General features: G+C 42.0%; 1 pseudogene; it reads right to left on the bottom strand.

Moving 5' to 3' along the window:
* Positions 1 to 3729: 3729 nt before the first annotated feature.
* LOC120028816 lies at positions 3730 to 20011 on the bottom strand (annotated as a pseudogene).
* Between the last annotated feature and the right edge of the window lie 363 nt (positions 20012 to 20374).

The following is a 20374-nucleotide window of genomic DNA, read 5'->3' as shown; positions in this document are numbered from 1 at the left end:
CAGTGGGTAGGCCTGGCTCCTAAGTGGGTTGGCCTATGCCCTCCTAGGCCCCCGCCCTCCTAGGCCCCCCCATGGCTGCTCCCATGCCCAGTCATGTGAAATGCATAGATTAGGGCCTAATGAATTTATTTAAATTGACTGATTTCCTTATATGAACTGTAACTCAGTAAAATCATAGAAATTGTTGCTTGTTGGGTGGACAACATGTCAGTTCATGCTGCAAGAGCTCTGATAGGTTGGAGGACGTCTTCCGGAAGTTGTCATAATTACTGTAAGTCACAGGTTGATGGCACCGTAATTAGGGTGCACGGGCTTGTGGTAATGACTGGAGCGGAGTAGGTGGAATGGTATCAAAAAAATCAAATACATGGTTTGCAGGTGTTTGATGTCATTCCATTTGCTCCATTCCAGCCATTATTACGAGCCATTCTCCCCTCAGCAGCCTCCTGTGGTGTAAGTGTATGGAAGGGGGTGAGAACCATGAGACTCCTAGGTTTGGTATTGAAGTCAATGTACCCAGAGGAAGACAGAAGCTAGCTGTCCTCCGGCTACACCATGGTGCTACCCTACAGAGTGCTGCTGAGGCTACTGTAGACCTTCATTGCAAAACAGTGTGTTTTAATCAATTATTTGGTGACTTGAATATATTTTGTAAATCTAAAGGGGATAACTTTTTTAATGTTTCACCTTTTAAATTAGTTTTATTCTGATATTCACTAAGGATGATCCTCCCCTTCCTCCTCTGAGGAGCCTCCACTGTGTCATGAGTTACTAGTGTGTGATCAACAGTCTACATTTCCTTGTCTTTGTCAGACATCAAACGTTCTAGACATGGCACCTAGACCTAGGACTGGGTCACACAAGCTGCTACAGAAGGATCCAAGAGTGAATATCCTTTTGATTATTTGCAATTTAATATCTACATATATTGCAAAAATATTCTCATTTGGAAAGTGTTTTGAGTTGTTTCTATTCTGACCTATTGAATTGGTTGTTCTCTCAGAGACCAGGAAGGTGGAATACAATGCATGTCCGCATTGCATGGCAAATCCACCACCATAAGCTGAGAGTGAAGGTATGAAAACGTGTTGAACATCCACTAAAATGTGTATGAAACCCAATACATATTATCTGTATCCAAACCAAACATTATACCTGAAGCTATTTTTCTGTCTGTCCGTCCTTCCATTTCTCAGCAGAAGATGCAAGTGGACGCATATGCAATCAACTTCGGTGTAAAACCGGAGTTTCTGACTCAGCCTCCTGGTTCTGATCTGATTCAAGCCATCCCCCATCAGCGGGACCTTATTCAGTACTCCACCCCACTCTCTAACCCAGGTGAGGAAAGAGACCAAAGACTAAACCTCCTTAAAAATATGACTTGTCTTACTATAGTACTGTGTCTAACAGAGAGAAATTACTCAACATAGCATTTTTCCATTATTCTCCTGCTCCAGAGTCACACAGTAGACATCCTTTATTTGTAGGTTTGGGATCACTGAGCGTCACCTTTGGTGGACTGCCAAACCTTGCACTAAGTGAGTAGCACATTCAGTCTCCCTTCAGTGTTGGTTCAGTATTATGTTTAAGACAATATAATCATAAAGGAGGGAATTGCGTTTCTAGCTCACACATTTCTTTGACTTGCTTATTCTTCCTCCTCTTAAAAACAGACTATCCCATGATCTATCACAAAGACAATCTAAATGCACCAAGTGGAGAAGGAGGAACTCCTGAGTGGTGGAGCAGGCAGAAGACACCCCCGTCCTCTGTATGTCAACCTGAACGCTCTACAGAACCTGAACAACCAGGAAGAGATTCAATCAGGGAACCTCAGGATAGGGATACACTCAGGGAGAGGGAATGGGGACAGCAGCTACACCTACCCAGAGAGAAGATGGAGGAGAAAAAGTACATAGTGGAGAAACACCAAGGCCACAATGCTGCAGGGATTGACAGTTCACCTGCTGAAGACAAGTCTGTTCCTCAGACAATGACCTTGGAACATGGTCAGCGGTCCAATGGCAGCCGTAGCTGGGAGTCAGGTGACAGGAAGAGAAGGCTTGAGTGTAAGAACTACATAAAGGTCAAGAAGATTAAGCGGCAGACAGAGAATGACCAGGAGGATTTCAATGAAGGTCCTCAACCCAAGGACCCCACAGAGAAACCATCCCTGGTCCCACTCACGCCATCCTCCATGTCGATGCAGCACATGACCATAGGGAGCATTATTCCAAGGCTCTACCCAGTAAATAGTGTATGTAATCTGGCCCAGACTCAGGTTGGCACTCCTAATATGGGGCTCATCCCCTACCATGCACTTCCCTGGGACACCCCAAGAGATCCACTGTGGGATGTATACAGGGGTATGGACCACCCTGTTTCCTCCTGTCAAGAGCTGGTCATGAGGGCTGATCCTCTGCATGGTGTGGTGGGGGCCAGGCTGTTGGAGGCAGCAGACTGTTCATATAGAGACCCTCATCACAGCTTTCCACACCCACCCCATCACTCCTCACTGGTCCTGAAGCAGCAGGAGAGGGCTTACCTCATGGAAAGAGAGCGTCTGCACCTGCGCAGAGAGGAATACTACGAGCACAGCCTCTATTCTGCCACCATGGGCGACCATCTCCCCCATCCCAGCCTCCTGACCTCCACCTATTCCAGGTCACATATCTCCAGGGTGGGTCTCACCCAGAGTAGCCTCCCGAACAGAACTCTTCCCTCTGGGTTCTTAAGCACACTGCCGCCTTTGGTCCCCTTCTCTCTCCCCTTGTCTGGTGCTCCCCACAGAACTACCTCGTAATGACAGAAATCAGAAGACCCTACTCTGTGTGCTTGCATGCTTGCCTTAGAACTATAACTCAGCACTGCTTCAAGACAAATTCTGTGATTCTGATTACTGCCTGTATGACACAGATAAAAGACAAACTACTATGTTGAAAAATGACATTCCTCAACAGAAAAGTGCAATCCAACGAATGAGTTCCTAAAATGTTGCTAACACTTGAGTTTGTCAAGTTACTGTTCCTAAAATGGACAGACAAAAAATATAACTGACAAAACTTAACAAATGTAAAAAAACAAAAACAAGAACTAGGTCAAATAAAAAGCTATAGCATTAAATCAGAATAAAGGAAAAGAGTTTTCCATTAAGAAAAACATCAGAAATATGACCTGACAAACTTCTACACCACAAAAGTTACTTCAAAACTGCTGTCAATGGGGTCACATTCTGAGGCTGAACTAAACTGAAGCTGCATTAAAGCTCATACTGTAAAACACTAACAAACAAAAACACACTTTGTATTATTTTTTTAAATAATCTTCACATTCTTGTCCACTTGTCACATCTCAACCGGAGATACTAACGTTTAGTAAACTTTAATAACCAGTCCATCCCAGGTTAAGCCCAGCCATCATACATACAGCACAGCTGTAACAGAGAGATTCAGTACTGCCACATTAGTGGTCTCCAACATTGGTACTGACAAGATGCTGGATCTGATTTAGTTTTTTTAAAAGCTAAGTGCTCATTTCATAAATGAATGACATGGTGCGTTAGATATTAATGGCTGCATTGATCGACTGAAATATTCCTATTCATTAATTAAGATACAATTCAAGTTGGTATCATTACTTTAGTCTACAGAATCAAGGTTGGAGATAACAATGGTGGCAGCGTTAAGAGTTAACTTGGACTACTAGAATAAGGAGGGTCAGTGTGTGTGATTACACCACATCCATCCCCCGACCCCTGGCCACCTCAGTCAGGGCCCTCACTGCACCTGAGGGCCCGCAGGAGTCAGAGTCGTCCCGGGTGGCGTCGGGGTCATCCCCCATATCAGACACATTACTCAGGACGCAGTACACAGGTGAGTCACTGCCCCTGGGGCTGGGCTGAGCTGACGTCTCCTTCCCTGCAGAGAGCTCTGAGGAAGAGGTGGAGCAAGAGGAGGAGGAGGAGGAGGAGGAAGGGGGAGAGCCGTGACTCCTGGCTGCCCTGTTGGCAGCTCTCTTGGCTCGGCTGCTGGACCCGGGGCCCTTATGGAGCGTCCTCTTCTGAGCCATGTTCTTCATGATCTCCTGAGTCACCTCTACTGTCTCGTAACGCACCATGTTCAGCCTCAGGTAGCCATCTTCATCCTCCTTGTATCTGTGGAGCAAGCCAAATAATCAACAACCACCTCCTTATGGTAAAACTGACTAACTCATGTTAACTCATCACATAAGGGAAAGATAAAGTGTTGTTCATACCTGAAGCGAGAGTGTCCAGAGGGCCATTTCAGGTGGTGTTTCTTGCGCAGGTGAAGATTGTGTAACACCAAGAGAAGGTTTTGTCACAGAGATGACACTTGTATTTCGTAACCATTCCACCCTACAGAGGAGAATTATGCAAGAGTCAAGTAGAGTACACTTGATCAAAATTCCAAAAACCCAGAAGCATTTTTGCAAATTAAAAAGTCTAGCTTTGACACGGATATTGATTTTGTAGTTCTATTGAGCACCGAGTGACTGTTTGGCGCCCCCTGCAGCCAGTCTGAAGTACCTCGTGTACTCTCTTGTAGTGCTGGTTCATGGTGTGGGCCATGCGGTAGGAGTAGTCACAGCCCTCTACAGAGCAGTGGTAGGCCGCCCCCTCATTATGGGTCTCCATGTGCTTCCGCAGGTCGTGCTGGTTCTTAAAACATTTCTGGACTACCCATCCCGGATCCGGGATCATTCTCATCAGAAACGCTGACTAGCATAGCCTAATGCCACAGGGATATAATATAATGTAATTTCATGAAATCACAAGTCCAATACAGCAAATGAAAGATAAACATCTTGTGAATCCAGCCAACATGTCCGATTTTTAAAATGTTTTACAGCGAAAACACAACATATATTTATGTTAGCTCACCACAATAGCCCAACACACAACGCCATTTTTTCACCGCAAAGATAGCTTTCACAAAACCCACAAATAGAGATAAAATTAATCACTAACCTTTGAACAACTTCATCAGGTGACAGTTATGACATCATGTTATACAATACATTTATGTTTTGTTCGAAAATGTGCATATTTATAGCTACAAATCGTGGTTTTACATTGGCGACATGGTCAGAAATGGCTCCAAAACAGCCAGAATAATTACAGAGAGCAACGTGAAATACAGAAATACTCATCATAAACTTTGCTGAAAAATACATGTTGTACATATAATTAAAGATACACTGGTTCTTAATGCAACCGCTATGTTAGATTTAAAAAAATTACTTTAGTAAAAAGCACAGCATGCAATAATCTGAGACAGAGCTCAGCCATTCTCCGCCATGTTGGAGTCAACAGAGTCAACAAAAATACGAAACATCATAAATATTCCCTTACCTTTGATGAACTTTCATCAGAATGCAGTGCCAGGAATCCTAGTTCCACAATAAATCGTTGTTTTGTTTTAGAATGTCAATTTCTTCTGTCGAATTAGCAACTTTGGCTAGCATGTGTAGCTCACGTCAAATAAACTGGTCAAACTCAGTTGAGAATCCATCTTTAGGATGTTTTTCTCATATATATCCAATAACGTCCCAGACGGAGCATTTCTTCGTTTCTACCTAACGCATTGCAGACAAAGATATGACATGCCCAAGTGCGTAGCCAAATACTGCCAATATGGCTGACCTCTCACTCCAAAGACTCTCATCCGGTCCCAAATAAGGCTAGACACTTCATTCCATGTTCTACTGCCTGTTGACATCTAGTGGAAGGCGTATGAAGTGCATACAGATCCATAAATACAAGGCAATTGAATAGGCGATGCCTTTCACAGAGACCCATTTCAGAATTTTCACTTCCTGTTTGGAAGTTTGCCTGCCAAATGAGTTCTGTTTTACTCACAGATATAATTCAAACAGTTTTAGAAACTTCAGAGTGTTTAATAATAATATGCATATCATATGATCTAGGACAGAGTACGAGGCCGTTTAAATTGGGCACAATTTTATCCAAAAGTGAAAAGGGCGCTGTTGAGGGAATTAAATAATTCCTCTAATGTACTCATTCATTAAAATCAATCTGTCTATTTATAAGAATTTGTAAGATACTTATTAACATAAAATAGACAGGATACAGTCTTATTAAAATTAGATAATAGTATTTATTCTCGGAGCACGCTCCCATTTGACCATAACCAACAGTTTATATACAAGATATGACGTCATAGGTTACAGAATAAATCTCCTCGTCCTGGCCAATATAAAACAGGTTCAAAAGTTCATTCCAACTTCCCAGCGCACACACATGACACACAATATAATCTATTCTCCTGAAGGCTCACTATAATTTATTACCACTTTAGCAGACAACTCAAGATAATGGAAGACCTAAAAAGTTACTCACTACCTTATCTAAACATCTCAGGGCTAAGTTGGGTCAGTTCAACCATAGTTTAACGACCCTTTCTGCTTATTTTATAACCCACAACACAAATCTCTTTTCACTAGGCGTGCAGAGTTCAATTAGTTATAGTTTTATCTAAATCTAGAAATTGTTTTAATTATTTATTAACAAAATTCCTAACAATCCACCCTAAATAACAAAACAATTCATAGCTACATATCAAATACTATATAGAAACATAAATGTTATACAAGAATAAACCAAACCAATACATGTATTTACACTCCATCAACATCAATGACTGTTCTAACCTACATCAGAATCATAACTCTTCTATTTAGGATTTTCGTTACAATCTTCATTAAAGAAACAGTCTATACATTGAAACATGAAACCGTCTAAATTCTCTAAACGTCAAATACGGTCTCGTCCAATCTCGGTTCCTCATAATTAAAAGATCCGGATTCCTCCACTAGATCCGGGCCCATACATTCATCATTCCACTGGTCAGAGCTTAGAATTGGTCCGTACTTCATCATCTGTTGTGTCATCGATTTCTCCAGAATCCTGGAAATTAGAACTTTCACACACGGAATCAAACCACATCCGCACAAAACTAACACAGTCATACAGGTGAAGTTTGCCCAAAACAGAGTGAACATGACGTATATTCATTTCACAAACACACTTATCAAAAATTCATTAGAGCATTATCCACCCTAGAGTCCCCTGCCAGGGCCTTGGTCACTTGATCCGCCAGGAGCTGTGTCATCGGGGACCAAAGTAACCCCATACACCCCCACCCTTTTCAGCCATCAACATATCCAAAACTATTCTATTCTGCCAAGCCATTCATTACATCTCTGGTATAATAGATGAAGCGCTGTTGATTATAATAAATATAATTGATCTAGTCCACATTCTTATTGAGAGTGGACCACTAGAAAATACTTGACTCTAATCCTGCTATGATCTAATTCCTCGCTTTGAATTGGATCTGGGTAAGGGTAAAGAGCATGCCTAACTGCACTAGTGCACAACTACCGGTCCAATTGGTAGGCAGGTTAGGTCACAGCTTCATACCTCCACACTCTAAACCTTTTCATCTGCCAGTCAGGTCCCTCATTGTCTCCTTGGTTGTAACATTCTCAGTCCTATTGCATGTACTGACTTCCCCTACTTCCCATCCGTGTGTTATGTAGTGATCCATAAAATCCTGTCACTGTGAAAGAGAAAATCTGGATGTAATCGGCACCTGGGGACACATATCACAGATCAATGCAACTGTCATAGTTCAGCTTCCTGCCCTCTTGAACCGCTTTATCATACAGGCCATTCCATGGGTGTAGCAATTCCATCAAATGGAAAGGAAATGGTTATGAACAGAGGTTTTGCTGAGGCATGCCTAGCATTATTCTTTCGCCACTGATCTGGCTTTATATTGAATCCATTCTAACCATAGGTTAGAATCCCCATAACAGTTTCCACCTCAATCACTTCCTTAAAATCTTTCATCTGAACCATCCACATCGGCCCTTGGCTCTGGACAACTCTACGGTCAGTATCTGCTTTGTCTGGGGCTCTGCTTGTATTCTGGCTGACTATCATCTGCTCTAACTTCTCGTACTCGGAATGGCACTAGGTTGTCAACTGAAACCCTTACTTTCACTACACTCCATCTTCTTCCATACTGGGTATGTAGATTTATGTAGCCCTCTCTCATGATGTGAGCTATAACCTGTTTCCATGAACTACACAGGGACTTGCATAGATGTCTTCCACAATGGCTGCTCTTAGTCCTAACTGCCAAAGAGTCAGAGACCCCATTTGGTCTACATAGAACTCCACAGAGACATCCTTCCAATCTCTACTCTAACTTCCTGTCAATCCAGATTAAGTGATCTCTTATGCTTGGTTAATACAAAATCCTCATTCTCTAACTAGCTACCCTCTTTGGCCTTCTCGGGGTTCATGGTGTATCAGGAACACTGCTCCCACGATCAGACAGCTCAGACCAATCAGCACTCCTGTAATGCCCCACCCTCTCCCGGAGAACATATCCTCAACTTGAGGCCAAGCCATACTTTCACTTCTATGAACGCTCACAGCGGGGAAAGGTCGGGTATAAGGGAATCCTCAGTAGGAGTTTAACCCCCGTATCCTGTTGATATCGGTTCTGCTCCTACCCCTGTGATTGTTCGCCAGTGTCAGTGTGTCTTACCCTTTTACAATGCGTGACATGCACCCAGGTAGATCTATCAACTATTCTCACAGCAAAGGCTGTCACCAGGAGTCCTCTGTATGGCCTCCCAACGGGGCTGCTTCCCGTCCTCAGGGACTGGATTGAGTGTATCACCTTCTCCTGTAATTCACCTGTAGTGCATAAAATCTTGGACATACAGGTTTGGTTAACAAACAACCTTTTCATGTGATCAACAATACTTCTTTCTATTTCTATATCTGCTTGTTTAGCTAGATTACTTTAAAAAAAATTAGTTTATCATCCAATAGGCCACATCCTATCCTAGACCACAACTGACCCATCCCCCCTTTGTTACCTGGCTCTGCCAGACCTGACCAATGACTTAGGTAAAATTAGTAAATTATCCTTATGTCTGACATTATCATGTAGGAACGCCCCTTTCATTCGCCGCATGTCCAATTCTCCCTTGGGCGTCCATTCATATCTATCCTTTTCCAATTCTCTGTCAAGTGACTTATCTACTTTAAAAGGTATCTGTGCTGCTTATATATGTTCTTAAATATATATATATTTATTGATTTAAACCGTATCCCTTTTCTCTCCTATCTTATTTCACAGCCTACCTTGCTCATGTCCTGGTCCCCCCTCTCCACTCTGCTCTCAAACCTTCAAGGTCTCAACAGTGCATGGTAGACCCCTCTGTCTGCCTTTTTCTCATAATAGTCAATAACAACTATGTGTTACTTCCAAATATTAACTTCTTATGGCTGCAAGGGGCAGTATTGAGTAGCCAGTTAAATCGTGCCCATTTCAAACGGCCTCGTACTCAATTCTTGCTCGTACAATATGTATATTATTATTACTATTGGATAGAAAACACTCTCTAGTTTCTAAAACCGTTTGAATTATTTCTCTGAGTGAAACAGAACTCATTCTGCAGCACATTTCCTGACCAGGAAGTGGAATGTCAGAAATCGATGCTCTGTTCAACTTCCTGCCTAACTTCATACACCTTCCCCTGGTTGTCAAGAGGCGGTGAGAGAAGAAATTTCGTGTTTATCTTGGTCTGAGGTGGAATTAAAGCTCTTTGTATGACGTGACCGTCCATTTCCTGTTTCTGGAGCGCGCGAAAGGGGACATGGATTTGCCTTCTGTTTAGCTGTCGTTATGGACGACTAACATCTCCGGTTTAGATTTTATTTGATACATGTGACCATATCATCGTAAAGTATGTTTTTTCAATATAGTTTAATCAGATAATTGAAATTTTTTCGGGAGTTTTGCCGTGTTCCGTTCTCTGACTTTGTTGACGTTGGAGAGATCCGTGCCACTTGGCAGGTGCCCATGCTAAATCAAGAGGGAAATTTGCCGTTCCAGATCCAAACAACGACTGTTCTGGACAAAGGACACCTTGTCCAACATTCTGACGGAAGATCACCAAAAGTAAGAAACATTTTATGATGCTATTTCTAATATCTGTCGTGCATGTGAACTGGTCGTGGGCGCCCAAGTGTTTCTGGCTATTGTGGCTACGCTAATATAACGCTATATTGTGTTTTCGCTGTAAAACACTTGATAAATCGGAAATATTGTCTGGAATCACAAGATGCCTGTCTTTCAATTGCTGTACACTATGTCTTTTTCAGAAATGTTTTATGATGAGTAATTAGGTATGCTGTATTGGACTTGTTAATGTGTGAAAGTTAAATATTTAAAAAAAATATCTTTTGAATTTCGCGCCCTGCACTTGAGCTGGATGTTGTCATAAGTGTACCGGTGTCGGGCTGCAGCCCAAACAGGTTAACTAAGTGTCTCACTGTTTTGGCTTTATCTAAAATCATGGATAAAAAAAACAAACATGTTTTTGTGTCAATCTCTAAAGTCCTTACATAACCTTAATCAACCTATCTCCATCCTATCAATAATCCTAAATCATCACATATGTCATATACCCCTGTCAATTTTAATACTATTTAAATAAAAATCTTCTAATGGCCAAAACAAATGCTAACCATATCAAATCCTTTCTTTACTAATAAGCTCTCTCCCCCAGGAGTCCACTGTAATTTATTTAACAATAACATTGGTTAACCTGTTTGGGCTGCAGGGGCAGTATTGAGTAGCCAGATAAAAGGTGCCCATTTCAAACGGCCTCGTACTCAATTCTTGCTCGTACAATATGCATATTATTATTACTATTGGATAGAAAACACTCTCTAGTTTCTAAAACCGTTTGAATTATATCTGTGAGTCAAACAGAACTCATTTGGCACAAACTTCCTGACCAGGAAGTGGAAAGTCTGAAATCGAGGCTCTGTTCTACTTCCTGCCTATAAATGGGCATGATACGTATTAGTATACATGCACTTCATGGACCTTCCCCTGGATGTCAAGAGGCGGTGAGAGAAGAAATTGAGTGTTTATCTTGGTCTGAAGTGGAATACAAGCTCTTTGTATGACGTGTCCCCCATTTCCGGTTTTCTGGAGAGCGCGAGAAGGTACCTGGATTTGCCTTCTGTTTAGCTGCCGTTATAGGCGACTACTATCTCCGGCTTTGATTTTATTTGATACATGTGACCATATCATCGTAAAGTATGTTTTTTCAATATAGTTTAATCAGATTATTGAAATTTTTTCGGGAGTTTTGCCGTGTTCCGTTCTCTGACTTTGTTGACGATGGAGAGATCCGTGCCACTTGGCTAGTGTGCTTGCTAAATCGAGAGGGAAAGTGGCCGTTCTAAATCCAAACAACGATTGTTCCCGACAAAGGACCCCTTGTCCAACATTCTGATGAAAGATCAGCAAAAGTAAGAAACATTTTATGATGCTATTTCATATATCTGTCGTACATGTGAATTAGTCGTCGGCGCCCAACTTTTGGGTACTCTAGCTATACCGAAGCTGGATGTCGTAATGAAGTTATTTTTTAGAATTCTAACACTGCGATTTCATTAAGAACTAATGGATCTATCATTTCCTATACAACATGTATTTTTTAGTTATGTTTATGAATAGCTATTTGGTCAGAATATGTGTGTCAGAAAAAGTGTCAGAAAAATATCCGGACGTTGTGGGAAATAGTAGCTAAGTTAGCACAATGTGTAACCACTGATTTCAGCTCTAAATATGCACATTTTCGAACAAAACATAAGTGTATGTATAACCTGATGTTATAGGACTGTCATCTGATGAAGAAAATCAAGGTTAGTCAAAAATTATATATCTTTTGCTTGTTTGTTACGATCGCTAACTTTTGCTACTGGGAAATTGCTTGTGTTTTTGGCTATTGTGGTAAGCTAATATAACGCTATATTGTGTTTTCGCTGTAAAACACTTGATAAATCGGAAATATTGTCTGGAATCACAAGATGCCTGTCTTTCAATTGCTGTACACTATGTATTTTTCAGAAATGTTTTATGATGAGTAATTAGGTATTTGACGTTGGTGTCTGTAAATATTATGGCTGCTTTCGGTGCAATTTCTGATTGTAGCTGCAATGTAAACTATGATTTATACCTGAAATATGCACATTTTTCTAACAAAACATATGCTATACAATAAATATGTTATCAGACTGTCATCTGATGAAGTTGTTTCTTGGTTAGTGGCTATTTATATCTTTATTTGGTCGAATTTGTGATAGCTACTGATGGAGTAAAAAACTGTTGGAGTAAAAAAAGTGGTGTCTTTTGCTAACGTGGTTAGCTAATAGATTTACATATTGTGTCTTCCCTGTAAAACATTTTAAAAATCGGACATGTTGGCTGGATTCACAAGATGTGTACCTTTCATATGCTGTATTGGACTTGTTAATGTGTGAAAGTTAAATATTTAAAAAATATATATTTTGAATTTCGCGCCCTGCACTTTGAGCTGGCTGTTGTCATAAGTGTACCGACATTGGGCTGCAGCCATAAGAAGTTAAACCCACTTTACATTTATCTGTATTCGTAATTCCAATCCCGAGTCAACAAAATATCCCTAATTTAAAAGCTCAAGCTTTTCCTCAGTGAGAATTCTTATTTTTCTCGCTTTCGTTGTTTTTTGACTCTCTCTTATTCTCCCGATAGCCGCGCCTGACCTCCCTCTTAATTAAATTACAATCTTGATGTTTATGTCCTAGCCTGTCACAATGTGTGCAGGGAATATTACACTCCCAGGCGATATGCCCTAAATTATTGCAATTAAAACATTTTCTCTTTTTCTTTTGACTCACATTACCCACTTTTCTCGACTTATTTTCTTTCTCTACACCGACTATTCCCCCTTCGGCTTCAGCAGACTCCACAATTTTGGGTGGTGGTTGTACCGTTAGCTCCTGCAGCCGTATTCTCACCACTACTATCTCATCAACAGGATTACCTCTGTATATCTGGTCTACTAGAGAAGGACATAGTATTTGACTCCCACCCCCGCCCAATCGGCTAACTTTTTCATCTGTGGGAGCGGAGTGCAGCGTATTTTGGCTCTCTTTAGGTTTCTTTCTGTTCTCACCCTCTACTCTTTTCCTAGCTTCCGAAAGCCAGACTCTAGCCGTGTACATCCCCTGTTTATTCTGCTTCTTCTCATCCTCACCACACTCCTTATGTATCTGTTTGATAAGCAATTCTAGTTTTTCAACATTCAGCCTCCCATCAAATTCATACCGCTTACTCCATTTTGGATAGAATTCTAAGTTCCTCTTATCTTTCAGTTCCATAAAACGCTGGTCTCCCGTTAATACCGGGACCTCCTTGGAGGATTTACTACCCATGTTTGATAAATCCTTGCCGTTACTAGTAGTTATAGTATTTATCACCTATCTATGCCTTTCTAGTTATTATTTTATTTTTTTACCTCCTATGGGTGTGTTACCACTTATAATCTATGTGTAATTTATATGATTCTCCCTGGAAACTTTATCTATAGCGTTGTTATCGATCGGACATTAGATCTCACTTTCTCCAGTCAGTTATTACCCAGGGGGCACTCATCCCTGGTTAAACTCGGGTTATATTTATCCAGTCTCACTTCGCTATTTTAAGTTTCCCTCCCACTCTTTTGGATATTATCACTTTCAGTATTGAATAGGATCAGTTATTCCGTTCGCCTAGGATTACCCTGCCTTCTCACCAAGCCTAATTTATCTTCACCTGTTTTAATATATCTCCTATTTTTCATAGTCAAACTACTTCCCATAGACAGATAGACCATTTAGGTTAAAACTTTATTTAGGTATGTCTTTTGAATTAATGGCTGTCCTATTTGTACAAAACGACCGTCCTATCTAACAACACTTACTATATCCTCCTTACTAACCCTCACGGCTTGCAAGGCCCAGATCATTAAGGCCAATATTTTTTTTCCGGTAATGCACCTACCATAGGTCTTTTCGGACCTATAACACCCTTCCTTGTATTTTGGTCATACAAGTAACCCACAATATTTTTGGAATAGCGAAGCTCCTATTATTGATAAATTCAAAACACGTTTAGAACTTCAATTCAAAGAACTTACATCATACCCCCCACATTCGAGAATAAAGACTATTTACCTTCGTCTTGCAGACTGGGAAAAGCAATGCCGGTTGGATTCCGTCACCGTCAGATATATATATATAGGCCTGTTTTTTAACCTCAATTCAGAGGCCAGGACTTTAAGTAACGGGTCCAGACCCGCCCGTGCACGGTTTTCGGCTAATATCTTCGGATGACAGAGGCAAAGTTTGGAAATCCGTCTCGAAGGACCAATTGTTGAGGGAATTAAATAATTCCTCTAATGTACTCATTAATTAAAATCAATCTGTCTATTTATAAGAATTTGTAAGATACTTATTAACATAAAATAGACAGGATACAGTCTTATTAAAATTAGATAATAGTATTTATTCTCGGAGCACGCTCCCATTTGACCATAACCAACAGTTTATATACAAGATATGACGTCATAGGTTACAGAATAAATCTCCTCGTCCTGGCCAATATAAAACAGGTTCAAAAGTTCATTCCAACTTCCCAGCGCACACACATGACACACAATATAATCTATTCTCCTGAAGGCTCACTATAATTTATTACCACTTTAGCAGACAACTCAAGATAATGGAAGACCTAAAAAGTTACTCACTACCTTATCTAAACATCTCAGGGCTAAGTTGGGTCAGTTCAACCATAGGTTAACGACCCTTTCTGCTTATTTTATAACCCACAACACAAATCTCTTTTCACTAGGCGTGCAGAGTTCAATTAGTTATAGTTTTATCTAAATCTAGAAATTGTTTTAATTATTTATCTATTTCCAAGAGGTTAAAGTTGGGAGACATACATCATAAACAACAGAGTGTAAGCAAATTAATATGTGCACAATATGTACAGTCCATAAGGGTCAGCAAGTTGTGGGGAGTCTGATGAGTCTATGTGGGACAACAACCTGCTCTCACAGAAGTCACAGGGAAAGGGTCACTCGTCACAGTGGCGGAACTTGATGTGGATCTTCAGAGTGGCGAGAGAGGTGCAGGTCATGTCACACTTGATATGGTTCACTGAAAGGCAGGATAGATCACTCATAAGGTTTACAGTGAAAGAAACTGGACACAGACAACAGCCATCATCAGCTAATCAAAATATCTTGACAAACCGTATTGATAGCATTACAACTAGAATAAATCTTCTTGACTAAAGCCAGACATGGAAAATGAGCTAAATCAAGACAAAGGAGATGATTGTGGACTACAGGAAAAAGAGGACAGAGCACACCCCCATTCTCATCAATGGGGCTGCAGTGGAGCAGGTTGAGAGCGTCAAGTTCCTTGGTGTCCACATCACCAACAAACTAACATGGTCCAAGCACACCAAGACAGTCGTGAAGAGGGCACGACAAAACCTGTTCCCCCTGAAGATTTGGCATGGGTCCTCAGATCCTCAAAAGGTTCTACAGCTGCACCATCCTGACTGGTTGCATCACTGCCTGGTATTGCAACTGCTCGGCCTCTGATCGCAAGGCACTACAGAGGATAGTGCGAACGGCCCAGTACATCACTAGGGCCAAGCTTCCTGCCATCCAGGACGTCTATACCAGGCGGTGTCAGAGGAAGGCCCTAAAAATTGTCAAAGACTCCAGCCACCCTAGTCATAGACTGTTCTCTCTGCTACCACACAGCAAGCAGTACCGGAGCGCAGAGTCTAGGTCCAAGAGGCTTCTAAACAGCTTCTACCCCCAAGCCATAAGACTCCTGAACACCTAGTCAAATGGCTACCCAGACTATTTGCATTCCCCCCCCCCCCTCCACTGCCACTCTCTGTTGTCATCTATGCAGTCACTTTAATTAACTCTACCTACATGTACATACGACCTCAACTAACCGGTGCCCCCCGCACACTGACTCTGTACCGGCACCCCCCTGTATATATTGCTATTTTTTACTGCTGCTCTTTAATGACTTCTTATTTTTATCTCTTATTCTTATCTGTATTTTTTTGAAACTGCACTGTCGGTAAGTAAGCATTTCACTATAAGGTCTCCAACTGTTGTATTGGCGCATGTGACTAATAAAATTAGATTTAATAATTTGAATAATACTGAACAGAGAAGTGGTGGAAAACAGCACACTCACCATGCTGTCGTACGTGGTCTCTCAACAGTCTGTCAATGGCAAAGCCTTTGTCACAATGCTCACACACACACACACACACAAGGGATTCCGTTAGAATCAGAGGGCATTCAATCAAAATAAATGTACATGTCTAAACCAATAACATATCTGCCTGTGCTGTAAAACAGTGACTTCTGGCCAGGCAGAGCCCATTCACCCTCTGGCTCAGCCTGTCTTTGGATGTGGTCGAAGAACTTGGTGTTGCTGGAGAACATGCAGCCGCAGGTGGGGCAGGCCACCAGGCGCTCCTGAGTGTGGCTGCGCAGATGCTCCCGGAGACGGTACTTGATCTTAAAGAATGCATCACAACCTGAGGAAACAAAGAGGGTATCAGCTGAAGCAGGCCAACAAAACATCAGTATATTCAATACAGCAGGAAAGGCTGTGCTGATACAGTGTCGTTGGAAATTTATTCAGACCCCTTGACCTTTTCCAAATGTTGTTACATTACAGCCTTATTTGAAAATGGATTGAATTGTTTTTTATCCCCCTCAATCTACACACAATTCCCCATAATGACAAAACATAAACAGGTTTTTAGAAATTGTTGCAAATTGAAATATCATATTTACATAATGTTAGGTTCTAGTTTGAAATACTTACTATACTAGAAGTCAATAGTTACATGTATGAGGAATGTATATGGTGGGGTCAATGGAGGTTGGATAAGACCTAGAAAGTTAAAGGGCCTGGAAAGTTACTAAGGGAAAAGGCAATCACATGGTTGTGGTCACTGATAAGGGTGGATAGCTGTGGATTAGTGAGGAATGTGGGCCGAGGTCATGTCAGGTCACATGAAAGGGAGAAGGTACGGTTTTATTACACACATCACTTAAGTCCCTGCCTAGCAACAGATGTATTGGCTGTCTAGATGTGCAAGGAGTTGACTCTGCCCAGTGAAGGGTATAAATATATGTACTTGTGGAAACATGTCTTTGTCTTTTCAGCTGTTTGACCCAGTGAGTGAATAAACTTGGTCTGAGCTTTTCCTAGTCGTCCATTCATTTTTTTACTCTATTTAGAACCTAACAATAGGTATTCAGACCATTTGCTCAGTACTTTGTTGAAGCACCCTTTGGCAGCAATTAAAGGATAGAGTCTTCTTGGGTATGACGCTACAATCTTGGCACACGTTTATTTGGGGAGTTTCTCCCATTCTTCTCTGCAGATCCTCTCAAGCTCTGTCAGGTTGGATAGTGTAATAAATAATATCCTTAATTAACAGCGTTGAACTGTTAGAACCTGTTATAACTACTTAGAACCTGTTATAACTACTGCATTTCCCATTAGTCTCTACTCTTACCAGTGCTTTGTCTAACCATGAGGCCACAGCCTGAAATTGCAACAAATGTATCTGAGCATAAGATATGAACAAGCAGTCTGAAATGTGTGTGTGTGCTGGAAGTAACAGTTAGCTCAGATAAGAAGCTGGGAAGCTGTGGTTAGCCTTGAGCGAACAGTGGCCATTGTATAACAGGTGCGAATAGCTCAGACAGTATTGCAGAAACTGTCTGACCTCAGTCTTTGGGGTGAGGGAGCGTAATCTACACAGCAACAGCGTCGGGACTTTCCTCAACCCTCATCGACCAGTCAGGAGCACAGACTACCGGAACCTACCTACGTCAAGACAATGTATAAAATGTAACTGCACACAATGTTTCGGGGCTCTTCCGACGGTTCCCTATGAGCTAGACGAACGAGTCCTTTACCAGATATCTTTACCTCTGAATAAACTGCCTTTACCATACCTGATCCACTTCGTCCAGAGTCTCTACTTGGTCTCAGTTCTCCAGTAATTCAGATATCAACAATAGGGAGCGTTGCTGCACAGCTATTTTCAGGTCTCTCCAGAGATGTTCGATCGGGTTCAAGTCTGGGCTCTGGCTGGGCCACTCAAGGACATTCAGAGACTTGTCCCGAAGCCACAGATGCGTTGTCTTGGCTGTGTGTTTAGGGTTGGTGTCCTGTTGGAAGGTGAACCTTCGCCCCGGTCTGAGGTGCCGAGTGCTATGGAGCAGGTTTACATCAAGGATCTCTGTACTTTGCTCCGTTCATGTTTGCCTCAATCCTGACTAGTCTCCCAGTCCCTGCTGCTGAAAAATATCCTCACAGCATGATGCTGCCAGGTTTCCTCCAGACGTGATGGTTGGCATTCAGGCCAAATAGTTCAATCTTGGTTTCATCAGACCAGATAATCTTGTTTCTCATGGTCTGAGAGTCTTTCAGGTGCCTTTTGGCAAACTCCAAGCGAGCTGTCATGTACCTTTTACTGAAGAGTGGCTGCAGTCTGGCCACTACCATAAAGGCCTGATTGGTGGAGTGCTGCAGAGATTGTTGTCCTTCTGGAAGGTTCTCCCATCTCCATAGAGGAACTCTGACAGAGTTCTAGAGTGACCATTGGGTTCTTGATCACCTCCCTGACCAAGGCCCTTCTCCCCTGATTGCTCAGTTTGGCCAGCTCTAGGAAGAGCCTTGGTGGTTCCAAACTTCTTCCAGTTATGAATGATGGAGGCCACAGTGTTCTTGGGGCCTTTCAATGCTGCAGAAATGTTTGGGTACCCTTTCCTAGATCTGTGCCTCGACACAATCCTGTCTTGGAGCTCTACGGACAATTCCTTCGACCTCAGGGCTTGGTTTTTGCTCTGACAACTGTGGGACCTTATATTGACAGGTGTGTGCCTTTCCAAATAATGTCCAATCAATTTAATTTACCACAGTTGGACTCCAATCAATTTGTAGAAACATCTCAAGGATGATTAATGGAAACAGGATGCACCTGAGCTCAATTTCGAGTCTCATAGCAAAGGGTCTGAATACTTATAAAAAATAAGGTATTTGTTTGAATTTTTTCATACATTTGCTAACATTTCTAAAAAACTGTTTTCACATTGTCATTATGGGGTAGTGTGTAGATTGCTGAGGATTTAAACAATTTTTAAATCAAATTTAGACTAAGGCTGTAACGAAACATTTTGAAAAAGTTAAGGGGTCTGAATACTTTCCGAAGGCACTGTTTAATGTGATCTCTTCCTTTCCCCTAGCAGTACCTTTCCAGCTGCAGAAGATGGCCTGCTGCTGGTCTGGGAGAGGAGAGAGCCCAGTGCAGTGAGCGTGCATGTCCACATGCCGATAGAACCACTCCGGGTTGTTAAATGTACTCTGTAGCAAAACAACAAAAATTAAGTATATCACATACACAGAAGAGAGATGTCAAACAGTGGGATGCAGAATCCCCCCACGGTATTATTAACTAACACCACAGTGCTCCCACTGGCACACGAGTCCCTCTGAGATCTCGGGAACCAGGTTGTTGCTGTGGAGGTCCTGGGTGCAGCTGGGGAAGTTGGGGTGGGACTTGAGCAGCTGCGCCCCGATGAACTTGATTTTGCTGTGGAAGGTTTGGAAGTGTGCATGGATCTCCAACTCCCTGGGGCTGCCCATAGCCAGGAACTCACAGCCCTCCCACAGACACGCATAGTCATCTGGAGTGAGCAACACAACACACGTTATTTGGCGAAAGGCAGTATGTGCTGTTAGTGGTATTCTGGTGAGCATATAATCAACCGTGCCTCCTTACTAGGGAAAGGAAGCTATTGAGACAATACTGAGACACTGATGTTGTTATCTGACAGTCCCCTCACCCACCAACCTAGTTCCTCCATAGCATCTGTCTCCTAGGTGATCCTTCAGGTGCAGTGACATGTGTTTGCTGACCTCCTCCATGTCATGGCCTTTGAAGGTGCAGGACGCACACTCACACAACACCACCAGGTTGGACAGGTTCCTCCTCTTCGCCATGTTGATCTGGCTGCTGGACACAAGGTAGGTTGTGCTGCCACACCAGTCCCAAACCCCTCAGAACCAAAAGAACAGCAGCAGGTCTTGCTATAGCTAAATAGCCAAAGCAGGTTTGATTTAGCTACAGTAGTTGCTAGCTAGTTCACAACCAAACTGGATTAATTCAGTTGGTCACTATTTTTCCCATTTCAATATGACCAACAATACTAGTTAGCGTGCTTGCTACATGTGGGAAATACAGTTGAAGTCGGAGGTTTACATAAACTAGTTTTAATGACTCCAACCTAAGTTTTTCAACCACTCCACAAATTTCTTGTTAACAAACTAGTTTTGGCAAGTCGGTTAGGACATCTACTTTGTGCA

The sequence above is a fragment of the Salvelinus namaycush genome, chromosome 34, assembly GCF_016432855.1.
Source record: "Salvelinus namaycush isolate Seneca chromosome 34, SaNama_1.0, whole genome shotgun sequence".
Lineage (NCBI taxonomy): Eukaryota > Metazoa > Chordata > Actinopteri > Salmoniformes > Salmonidae > Salvelinus > Salvelinus namaycush.
This window is presented reverse-complemented; position numbering and strand designations above follow the sequence as displayed.